Consider the following 12,310-nt stretch of genomic DNA (forward strand, 5'->3'; position numbering starts at 1 on the left):
AAAAACTCCAGTTTAAAAAACAAAACAACACAGCCAAACCAATACTAAACAAAAGTGAGTACAGCAGGTTCATATTTAGCTTTGGTTCACTACAATATGACATGAACAGTGGCAAGATGTAGACAGAAGAGCACATGCATATGCTGTATGGTCATATCAAGGTAATCTGGAGCTATGAATTTTTTAATGGGTTTTATTGATATACTTCCACGCAGTTAGTAATAGATTGATGTATCAGACTGAGCGGTGTTGAGAAAAAAAAAAAGGAAAAAAAAAAGACATTTCTTCCTCAGTGTTACAAAAATGTTCCCTTTCTTCTTCAACACTTTGCTAGTGATGGATTTAAACAAATCCAGCAAAACTTATTTGACAACTGCTGGAATTTCCATTGTTACTTCACTTTGCAGTCATGTTCTGGGGCTTTGCCGTTTGTTTTCAACTATTGGCTTTTACCCACAGAAACTGTCAAGCTTTCATAATAGGAAGAAATTTTTTAGTTTAAGTTCATTTAAGCAGTTTTTTGGAGCGGAGTTAGGCACTGCTATTCCGACAAAAAAGACTAAGCAGTTGACATGTTATGAATGAAGCCTGCAATTAAAACATTGAGTGGACAACCAAGAACAACTGTTGATCAATATAATGAATATGGTACATAATAGGGCTGTGATGATATGATTATGTCCCGATTTGATTTGATTCTTATTTTTTGGGTTCCGATTTTATTTAAATTCCAATTCTCACGATTCTTCTATTTTGATGATTTTTGTAGATTAAAAACAAAAAAAATGAACTTTTTTCTTTTTGCTTGTCATTTTTCTTGATTCAATCAGGAAAAAAAACACAGTAGCCAGACCATGATTCTGCTGCTATAATGCTCAAGAAGAAAAGGAAAAAGATTAAAAATGACAAAAATGTTATACTAGATTTTTTTTAATTTAGAAAAATCCATTTTAAAATTGTCAAGCAAAAAATCCCAATATTTGGTTTTTTTAAATTCTATTTTGCCACCCCAGTACATAATCTGTTGGAAATATGGAGTTTGCATAGGAATAATCAGCTACATATAAAACATTAAACTTTGAGCAAATAAGTCTCTGGCCCATTTGAGAGAAGTACTTTAAAAGCAAGAATTTTGGTTGGACAATACAAAAATGTTACACACTAAATTCCAACCCAAGTTCCCCCAAATTATATGGGGAGAGTCCCAAAAAGTCCAGTACAGATTTTATGGTTACACATTTTCCTAGAACAATAAATAGCTACAATAGATCAACAAAATATGTTGTGTTAACTATAGGTGTAGGACTGCGTTTGATATTACTGGGTGTATTTTTATCTTTCGAGACCTTATTTTGGTGATTAAAAGAATACTGCCTGTTGAAAGCAAACTGACATTACAGCCCATGGCAAATTTCATCATCTTTGCAAGCCTGTTTAGGATTTGATTTTATATACTTTTGACTTTTTGCTGGCACGATGACTTAAAATGAACAAACACCTGCAAGTGTGTGTTTGCAAGTGTTATACAGATGTGAGCCTTTTTCCATTATATTTAAACTGATAACCAAATGCCAATGGATACTGTTCCAACCAAGCTGCACACAGATCTTCTAACACCTCAAATTTGGATCAATGTACTCTTACAAACCAAACTGCAGCAACAAACAGTGGCAATTACACAATGTTTACTTCAAATATGTCTGTTGATGTGCAACAAACCTCAAACTGCTGTAGTATAGTTTAGTATTTTAACTAATCCCCTACTATGCAAGGAGGATAATGGATTCTGACTACTTAAATGCAATAAAAGATATAACAGGAAAGCAACTTTACCATCTAGTCTATTTAGATTAAGATAAAAAAAAAAAATAACCTCAATGTAGTCACTGGTATGAGTGACTACATTATATTGACTACATGAGTGCCACATGTTCAAGTGCAGAGAGCAATGTATAAGACAAGGTCCATTTATTATCAGTGATATTATTGGTGTTTGTCAACCGATCTCGTTTGTGAAAGACAAAGGAATTCTACAGCATTAGCAGGCCATAGTGCTAGCAGTCAGCCACATAGCTGGACTTCAGTGAGGAGTCGGCTAACACTTTTTTTTAATACACAAGTACATTTGAGCATCTATAACTTATTATAAATCCAAGTTATAAACATTTTGAGCATGACCACAGGCGAATGTGTGTGTCTGTCTCCATAAATCACACTCAAACATGTCCTACAAGAATGTATAAAAACAAATCTTAAAGTAGCCAATAAAAAAAAAACACCTGAAATATCAAGAACAGAACAATTCCAGAGTAACATGAGAACAAACCACTAAGGCCGTGGCAGAAACTGCAAGTTATACAATAATGAAGAGTAATGCATACACAAAGACAAAACCAAACAATAAAGGCACTTTCTAAATAAGTTGCCTTTTCCTCATTTGCAGCTTAGTTTTGAACACAAGGCCTACAGCTCAGGGTTTGTTAAGTGGCCTACGCTATGATGAGCCTACACCAGTTGACAGCTACACTCTAAAAGAAGTTGTGGGTTTGTGGGATTTCTAAGAGAACTCCAAGTTAGACCACTTCAAGTTATTTAATCCGTTGCATATTTAACAAGTATGAGGACCTTTATATGCTGAACTTCTACTTCTGTTGAAATGTGTTATAACACAGAAAGAGAGGGAATTTGTTGGATGAGATGGTGGGTACGACTGTAGAACTCTGAGTTTATGGAGACTGGAGGAGCTCTGAAAATGAGAAAATGGCATATAACTGCAGGCAGAATACAGCTTATTGAGTTAGCATAATGAGCAACCCTGATACAATTACAGCCTATTACAGATTTAATTTTTGTCACACAGCGACATATTTGAGCAAAGCAAGTTGACCAATTATAGTCATTGTGGATCTAAATTTGTGTAGAAGTCCACCTCAAGCAGGAGGAAACCTACAGCACAGGCTATAATGTAGGATCATTAGCTATTGGATAAGCTACATAGTTTGTGGTCAGACACCAAAGTGAGAAACTGGAATTTGTACATTTATATTCATCCAGTTTTAAACATGCCATCTACAGTTCTTAACTACAAAACCTGTGCATGTTAAAAACACTGTTCAAGCTGTAACAACACATCAAGTCAGCACATTAAGATGAGTGCTCCTGGAAATATATATCAAAATACCAACTCTTATTAGATGAGAAAAGACTCCAAATGGCATATGTTCTAGATGATATGATTACAAATTACTAACTTTTAACTTCAAATTTGGCATTAAGATGCACCCTGATCGCTTGTAACTGAATCAATATTACCCAATCTATCTTTAAGGTGATAGAAAAATAAAAAATAAAAAAAAACGTCAAAGTGGGAACTCTGTTGCATGTTTGGGGTTACATCAGGGGAATACAGATTCTTCAGTGTGGCCCAGGACAGATTTGGATTCCGACAGGTGACCCAGAACACAAAAGCAGGAAATTTAGATTTACAGTGGATTTAACTATATTAAAATACAGCATGAGAGAACAGACAAATGTAAACATATCTTCAGGGCTGACACTGGTTACAATGAAAAAATGTATTATGCAATATCTTTCAGCAATTCTAAGCATCTCTGACACACAAAAATATTTATTGAGTATCAGCATGTTATCTAAAAATACAAAATTATTTTTGGCACATAAATTACCAAGTGATACAGACACAGACTTTGTCATCTTAAGCTACACAACTAACGCACAAAAATAAAAAGAAAGCCTTAAAGACCAGCTACACTTATTCTCATCTAAGCGGTTAAATGCACACAGAAATGCCAACGTTGTCTTTAACAGATGTTAACATACTGATGTGAGCAGTCTATTTAATAATATGTATTTAATATATATCTCATCAGATCGTTTGGGGCAGAATAAAGGTTTGAAACAATTCACTCAAAGCCTTAATGGAAATTATAACACTTGATTAGCTGTGCATATGGTTGCCAGTATGCAGTCTGTCACTTGAAAACAACCGTCCAATGCTAAATTCTCTATATTCCATTTTGCAGATCTTAGTTATTAAACGGCTTGTGTTCTTATTTTCTCAAATTGTCAGAATCACAACTGGTACAACTTCTCACCTCCTCCCAGGATTTCTCAATAATTGTGCTTTGGAAGAAGCCATCCAGTTAAAGGGAGGACTTGTCATATGCATTAACAAAAAAAAAAAAAAAAAAAAAAATCTGCACTATCACCAACCAAAGCCACATAATCCTAAAGAGTAAAATCCAAAGACTAAGAATTTAATCTCATTCACATCCTGCATTTGCAGATTAAAAATGAGTTATCAACAAACATCAGTTGAGTGAAAATCCCAATTAAAAAATATATAATTTGCTGAATAAAAATACCTTTATTCAAGTTTGTTGGGCATTATGGTCATTATGTTCCAGTGACATGCTTCACAGTAACAGTTCTATTGTGCAAAAACCAAGTTTCAACTACTGTGATGTTGACTTTCAGACAATCTTGCCAGTACAGTGTCACTCCACAGGAATTTTTTTTTTTTTTTTTTTTTTTTTTAAATGGCCCACAGTTTATGCCATCACTGACACATTTACACAGATGTTGACTCGTGTACAGACCAAACAAAGTAACAAAAACACTGCCCACAGTATAAACACATTAGTGCCTTAAGTATAGTGTAGGTCACACAAGTTAATTAAACAGTAAATTGAACGATATTTTACAACAAATTTAAAACGGGAGGTCTTCTGAATGTGAGCATACAAGCTGTTCAACAGCATTGCTGATAAAAGCAAACACTAAAATCAGTGGCCACATATTACACCTTTAATCTGAAGTAAAAAAAAAAAAAAGCTAAACGCTTTAGACCACTTCATAAAACAAGTCAAAAAGCTTAATATTTGGCTTTTTTAAAAAAAGATGCTCCTGTAGTTCAAGTTTTGTAACTAATAAATGAATAAATGTCACAATTAATCAAATTTAGTACTCTGAGAAAAATGTGTGGGTGGTGGGGATGAAAGTTATCATGCTTTAAACCTGTTATCTTTTCATTTTAATGAAGTTATTTAGTTGCTTTTTTGTTGTTTATCTCTGCCCTTTAATTGGGAGTTTAAGTCAAGACTGAAATAATTCTATTTTCCAATGGATAGTAACAAAACTATAATCAGACAAAATTCTCAATATTGGAAAAAAAACTTATTTAAATCCATCACATAAAATATTCCTTTAGTTGCCATTTTCCCTTGAATTCAGGTTTGCAAGCTGGATGCACAACTCCCCTTTCCCACCATGTTGTCCAGTATCTGAGGTGTGCATACTAGATCAATCTAAGAATTTTGCAGGCCTTGCTTATTTTTTATAAATATATAGGAATATATTCCATACAATTTAATAGTAGAGATAATCAAAGAGATCTAGCATGCCAAGCCTGAGCCCATCCGATGCTCGGCAGCTGCCTCTCTGTGTCTGAGAAAAAGCGGTGATGAAAAAGGCTTTGAACGCCATCTTGTTCAATGCAGCTGCTTGGGCCCTGAATACAGGAACCCATTCATTCGAGGAGGCGGAGGGAGGGGGCACACTGGCAAAATGAATTAATCTGTGTGAACCAGCAAAACGCGACTAGCTCTTTTAATAAGCACTGACGATTTCCAGAAACAACTACTTATCCAATATATGCAGTGATGGGTTATTAGCCGGTTTACATCCCAGCCGGCAGTAACTTCGTAAAAGCGGTAGGCTCCGCGTCTCTTGTTGGCGCTGGAGGAGGCGCTCAGCGTGGCTTCCTGTAACACCTCGGTGCTAAGCCTTCTTTCGAAATGCCTGACACTAAACACAAATCTTCTCACTCATTAATTCGATTTAAAAACCCGCATGGCAGTGTCTTATATACTGACGAACACTGCAGGCTTTACCCTGGTTGGCGTGTGCACATTTTCTGGGCAAGAGCTTAAAATACTATGAAGCAGCGCGGCCCGATGGGGCATAGGTACTGTAGATGCTAACAAGTTGCCCTGCAAAAGACCCGTGATCAAGATAAACAGATTGTCAAAATCCAATTAGACAATCTCGTTTTCACATCATTAAAAGAAGAAGTTCACATTAGGGTCGGTGTGTTCGGAAACTGACGCTGGTTTAACACTGAAACTAAAATGGCTTTTACAGATCAGCAGAGCGGTGACTCTGATTTTTACCTTTCATATATTGTGCCAGTAAGAAATAGTATTGTACCAAATTGTACACTAATATAAATATATATCTAACGTATTAGCTTTCTTTTGTGTGACATGATCAATATTTGATTGTATGGATGCCTCTGCAAACTAAACGTGGTCATATGTAGCGTTGACATACAGCGGCCATAATCCATGATAGTTTGGTTTCGATTCACTTAGTAAATACGACGGGATCATCTCGTTCGTTAGAACATGGTCTGCCTAATAAATGTTCACGGCTAAAAATTGCGACGCTACGTAATAAATTTTAACAAGACAACGAGCAATGCACACGTTTGAATAAAAACTGCATTCGGCAACTCATATTATTTTATTAGAATTAAAGGCGTGTTGTTTCGACTTCAAAATTCCTAACATACACACCCAAACCAGCCGTGGGAGGCTGCAAAGGCTGTGGCCACAGCTAGTGACTTGTATGGACGGGCTACAGAATAGTGGGGGTGGTGGTGATACTGTTGGTGAAGTAGCCATTTTTAGACTTCCTTCGTTGACAATCCATGATGCTTCAGATTTTCGGAGTAAAAGTGAATCCAAAGTCTACTTGTGTTTTTTTCTGGTATTGCAGTAAAAAGAAAATCTGAAATTGTGTCTTCATCCTTACTCGCCTGCAATTATCTACGAGAAGGAAAGAGTTGCCCTGTGGCCCACAAGGCAATCACTAGCTATCTGTTGAACAAATAAAAAGATGAGGGCCGACAGCCAGCTCCGAAATGTTAGTGATGACTGGGGGTGACTAATATGTCTGACTCTTTGGATTAAATCACTATTTATATGGCTTGGTTGTTTAAATGAACCAGGTAATTTCTCGGATAAAGCAAATAAAAGAGGCGGTGATGGTGTGTGCGTGCGTGCGTGTGAGAGAGGGAGGGGGGGTGTTACCCGGACGTTGGAGGGGTGCTAGCTAACCTACCGAGCTGTCACAAACTAATCTGCTAATTAACATCAGAACTGCATATTAACACAATTATACAGGGCAGAGTCGTTTGATCAAAATATTGTTCTGGCTGATTTTCCCCTGGGTTAAGGTAGTGCATTAAGTTTATCTAACAGTGACCCCCACCCACTGTCTTGGCAGCAGCTAGCGACATGCTAACAGGAGCTAACTAGCGGAGGAGCCGCTCAGCCCAGTTTAACCCTTTTAGTTCATCTCCGCTGCTCGGAAAGCTAGCCAACTACAGAACCACATAATGCATTTCCTGAAGCGCAATTTCACAAGTCAATAAATATGCTTACCCGTTTTCAGTTGAAGGTATCCGTTGTTTGTATCACATTGACTGGAAACAGCTAAATGTTGTCTCTCCTCTCTCCGTCCAGGCGCTCAGATTGATCTAGTTTAGCCACCGAGGAGAGGCACTCCCCGAACCCAGTTTTTGACCCGCTGAGGGGAGGGGAGGGGGGGGGGGGGGATACACCGGCACAGAAGCGCAAAGATAAGACGGTGTTCGCCCAGACAGACGTGTCACAGTCCTGGTTAACAGTTCCAATGTTTCGGCGGAAATTCCAACTTTAAGCAAATATCCCTTCTTCTTGTTCCCACCGTCGTCGTCCCTCTGTTTCTTCCTTCTCGCCAGGATTCTCAATCGCTTCTTCCTCCGGCCATCAAACAGCAGAGATGGGCGCGGTAACCCTGCATTCAGGTCTGGGAAACCCCACGTTACGGCAGCGTCACAGCGCACAGCGAAGGGTCGGCGACCACTTCAACAGATCAGGAAATACTGCCATCTTTGGTAACATAAATACACCTAGACAAGATTTACCTGATAAAATATGTTTTTGTTTATTGAAAATAAAATTAATTAAAAGTTTGAAATGGAAAGGAACTTAAGAATGACTAGTTTCCAAACGAAAGCAAGTTGAAACAGCGGTTTTAAAAGCAAGGAGTGCTTTGTGCAGTTTCCTAAGGAAAAAGACAGAAGATTGTTGAACAAAAAAGTGATTTAATTAGAGATTAGAGAAACATTGTGGTGTTGTTTTTTATTGTTCTTTTTTTCAGCAATGAAATTTAAATCAAACAAATTTCAAGAACACGCAAGTAAAAAAGAGCAACAACTCGAAGAAATAGTTGGTTACAATGTTTACAAATATAAAGGAATAAAACATAATAATATAATTTATTATATATTATTAACAAAAGAATAATAGAGCTGTTAATGGTTTAAATGATCGAATCCTTTAAGTCTTTCAAAATGATTTAGGATTAATCAAGCAGAGTTATATTCATATGATGAATAGTTATAATACAAACCACAATCTCGCTGTTTGTGGTAGTTGCACAACACAAACCTAAATCAGTTTGACCACTATTTAGAAGTTCACTTCCAACCAGAATAATTTATAAAATAAGTTATGGCAGTGGATTACACAGTTTTAAAGGTTATTTGAAGAATAAACACTAAAGTGTGGCCCCAAATTATTGTTAACTTTTAAAAGTTAACAAATTATCCTGGATTTTTTATTAACATCTGCTGATGGCACATATAATATTTTATCATCTCAAAGAAACATTCCCCTGTTATCTCACTGAAATAAAACCAAGAGTAGCTTTGTCTGTGATATGAAAATATTTGTACCTCAGAACTGCTACTTCAGATGCAACGGCACAGATTCATTTGCAATGCAAAACAAACAAATCTGCCTGTCCACAATGCCTGACTAAATACAATAGTTTCCCCTCACTTAACTCAGAGTGAGTCCTACAGTCTGTCAGTGTTCTTAACATGATCACATGGTTAATCAGAAAAACAGCATACTGAGTAATGTTTTGCAGTATATAATTTCTGCTGACCCATTCATTATATATGGACAATATTAATCATTCACATTGTCAGTAAAGCTTCTGTTGAACATTTCTGTTGATGTTTTCTTTTCTATGAATATTAACTTTTCCATTTTTTACAGTTCATGAGCTTAAGTCCTTGTGATTGAGTTGAAGCTCAGAAATCAGTAGGGATTTACTTCCTGTGCAGTGTTTATGGGAGGACCATCACTGCAACACATAGATGATCATTATCTCCAGCAGACCCGCTTGTGTGCTCAGAGGAGGAGTTAATGCTCAGTGGGTTAAGGCGTTACTTGGAGATATGGAACGCTTTGTTGTCCTCAGAAAACAAAGTGTTCATGGGTTTAGTCCAAAGGGGGAAAGCAATAGCAGCTTTGGTTTGTAAGGAAATCAGTCTTCAAATCTCCTTGGTGCTGATTTTTCACACATTCACACTTTACATTGGCACTTTTAGTTGTTCTTGTATTTTTTGTGGCTCAGTTTTAACTGAATGTGAGATAAGCAACAGCCAACGTGCTTAAGTTTTTCAGTTGTTCTCTAAAATCTATTCAATTTTTAGTTTTGTCTTAAAAATTGTAAATATATATATATGTAAATTCATATATATATATATATATATATATATATATATATATATATATATATATATATATATATATATATATATATATTTATATATATATATATATATATTTATATATATATATATATTTATATATATATATATATATATTTATATATATATATATATTTATATATATTTATATATATTTATATATATGTATAATGCGTATGTGTAAGATGCGTATGTGTGTTTGTGTTTACTCGGTATGCTCTGGGTGTGGGTTTTCCACTGGGACTCATCAGTCCAGGTTAATACACCTGAGATTTAGTTGCCCCTGGATACACTCCTGCCTGTCCGAATACATGTGTTGTGAAGCTTCAGAGAACCCTGGGGAGACATTTTATTGTCTGCAATCATCCTTATGACAAGAAGAGCGGATGAAGAACCTAATGTGAGTGTAAAGTAGTTATTATAGGTATGCTTTGATAAACTGTGCTGTTTATGTGTTGATCCTCTTCAGGTAACAGATGGTTTGTGCTTCATTATTCATTTGCCAATAAAAACCCAGTGACTTAATGAGGTTTTCAGTGGTTTCTTTTTTAATGCTGCACATAATTATTTCAACTTTCAATAATTTTTTAAGAGTATGAGTGAATAAGATATGTTGCAGCAAAAAAGTGATGTGTTTTATTGCAGCAAATACTGTAATCTTGGACACCAATCTTTGCACAAATTTCCAGTCATGTCACCGACAAGTTATTGCATTTGTGTATGGTTTTGCGGCAGTTTTGCTCTCATATAAACATACTGACTCACTAACATCACAGTCAGCATGAGCATGACTCTAAGTAGCACTATTTTAGAGCATTATTGAGATCAGAGGAGAAATCAGATTAAAAAGGAGGCAAAACAGCAGCACAAATATTGCTTAATATGATCTGATACATTAAATAAAGCTAGTGACATTACATGAAGCTAAGCTCTTAATGACGTTGCTTTTTATAGGCAGGTTGGTGTACAGTAATCTGATTTAGCATAATCTCCTCAAATCTCTGATAAATGCTTACTGCATGTATCTCTGAGAGAGGTCAGAGCCGATTGGTTCAGTGTAAAGCATTACTGACATCTGCTGTTCAGATGTGCAGGGCCTAGCTCACACAGAGTGCAACAGCCTTTGTTATTTAACTAGTGAGGATTTGATGTACATGTAACTAACAGGGCTGGAAATATTGAGGTGAAAGTGGCAAACTAGTGGAAACTTTTGTGTTGTCAATTAACACAAAACCTCTGGGTTATGTATTTGGACAGATACCTTTTCAGATTGTACATACTTCCTTTAGATGTTATTAGGCAGCATGGCATAATGTGGCTGATATTCAAGTTTGCTCATCCATGAAGCCTGATGAAACCAATCAGTTTTATTAGACAAGACTAAGGTTGTTGTCTTTGAATCTGAAAAGAGAGGAGCTTTGGAGTTATTTTTGACCAGAATCTGTCCTTTTGCTGACAAATAAAAAACACATTTCTATAGGACCAACTTCTTTCACCTATGTAATATTGGTAAAGTAAGGGATATTCTGACACAGAGTGATGCAGAAAAATTAGTCCATGCTTTTTTTTACTTCAAGATTAGACTGTTGTAGTTCCTCATTGTTGGGCTGTCCCAAATATGCCCTGAAAGGTCTCCAACTGATCCAAAGTGCTGCAGCAAGGGTTCTAATGAGAACAGGTGAAACTATATTAAGTTTTAGCTTGTCTTCCTGGTTTCTTACTATTTTGCAAATTTGTCACACTTTGTTTTAGATAAATGTTTTAGATCATCACACAAATTTTAATATGTGGTCAGACAAACATTCATTCATTATCCTAATCACTTAGCCCGATTAAGGGTCGCAGGGTTAGACAAACATAACATCAATAAATACAAAATGCCGATTTTAAATGGTGATTTTCTTTATTAAAGAAAAAAAAGCTTTTCCAACCTACACAATTCTGTGTGAATATTATGTTTAATATTAAAATTTGTGTTGCATGGGCTTAGACTGCTGAGGGATACCCCATGATGCACTTCCCTTTTCGTCTCTCTGCTCTTTAATTTCCACATGTAAATTTGTGACATTATTTACATTATAAATTTGTATTTCTTCTCCTCCTCTCTTGGCAGGTGTCCCTGCCTAAAGTTGAAAATCCTGTTGATCCCTCAGGTCTGTCCTCTCCATCTCAAGCTGGATGGCCCCCATCCCTGAGTTAGTGTCTGTTGGAGGACCATTCTATCCATTTAAAGAGAGTTTTTTTTTTCTTTTCCATTACTGTCCACTGCTCCATGCATGGTTGGGATGGGGATTCAATCAAAGACATGATTCAATGCAATCTCTTGGTTTTCCTTAGTTAGGCTGTTATTTTTTAACAGGTCTAAACTGATTAAGTCTGTAAACTGCCATAGGAAGACTCTTTTGTGAAATAGCTCTATACAAATACAGTTGAATTGAACTGTGTATATTGTTCATATATGTATTTCATCATTCAAATATGAGAAGCATGAAGCTGGAAAAAGTCAGTCCGATTTAGTCTGGCAGAAAAACAAGGCACTTCCTGCTTTGTGAAGGACTAGATAGGACAAGAAAAATGCATCACCATTCACAGTCTATATACCACTTTTTTATATGTTCACTTAAAGGACACAACCTAACCTCCACAAATGGTTATAAGGTTAAATATTTTGTATATCTTTTG

At 36.1% G+C, this 12,310-nt stretch overlaps 1 protein-coding gene across 1 annotated transcript in view; it reads right to left on the reverse strand.

Moving 5' to 3' along the window:
* The window catches only part of gnb1a (guanine nucleotide binding protein (G protein), beta polypeptide 1a), a 36,641-nt gene extending 28,795 nt beyond the window's left edge, over positions 1-7,846 (reverse strand). Inside the window, exon 1 of the mRNA XM_079239386.1 lies at positions 7,467-7,846. The gene's annotated coding sequence lies outside the window, so the exon portion shown is untranslated. The remainder of the gene's footprint in view (positions 1-7,466) is intronic.
* Between the last annotated feature and the right edge of the window lie 4,464 nt (positions 7,847-12,310).

This window comes from Telmatherina bonti (assembly GCF_933228915.1).
Source record: "Telmatherina bonti genome assembly, chromosome: 4".
In the NCBI taxonomy this organism is placed as follows: domain Eukaryota; kingdom Metazoa; phylum Chordata; class Actinopteri; order Atheriniformes; family Telmatherinidae; genus Telmatherina; species Telmatherina bonti.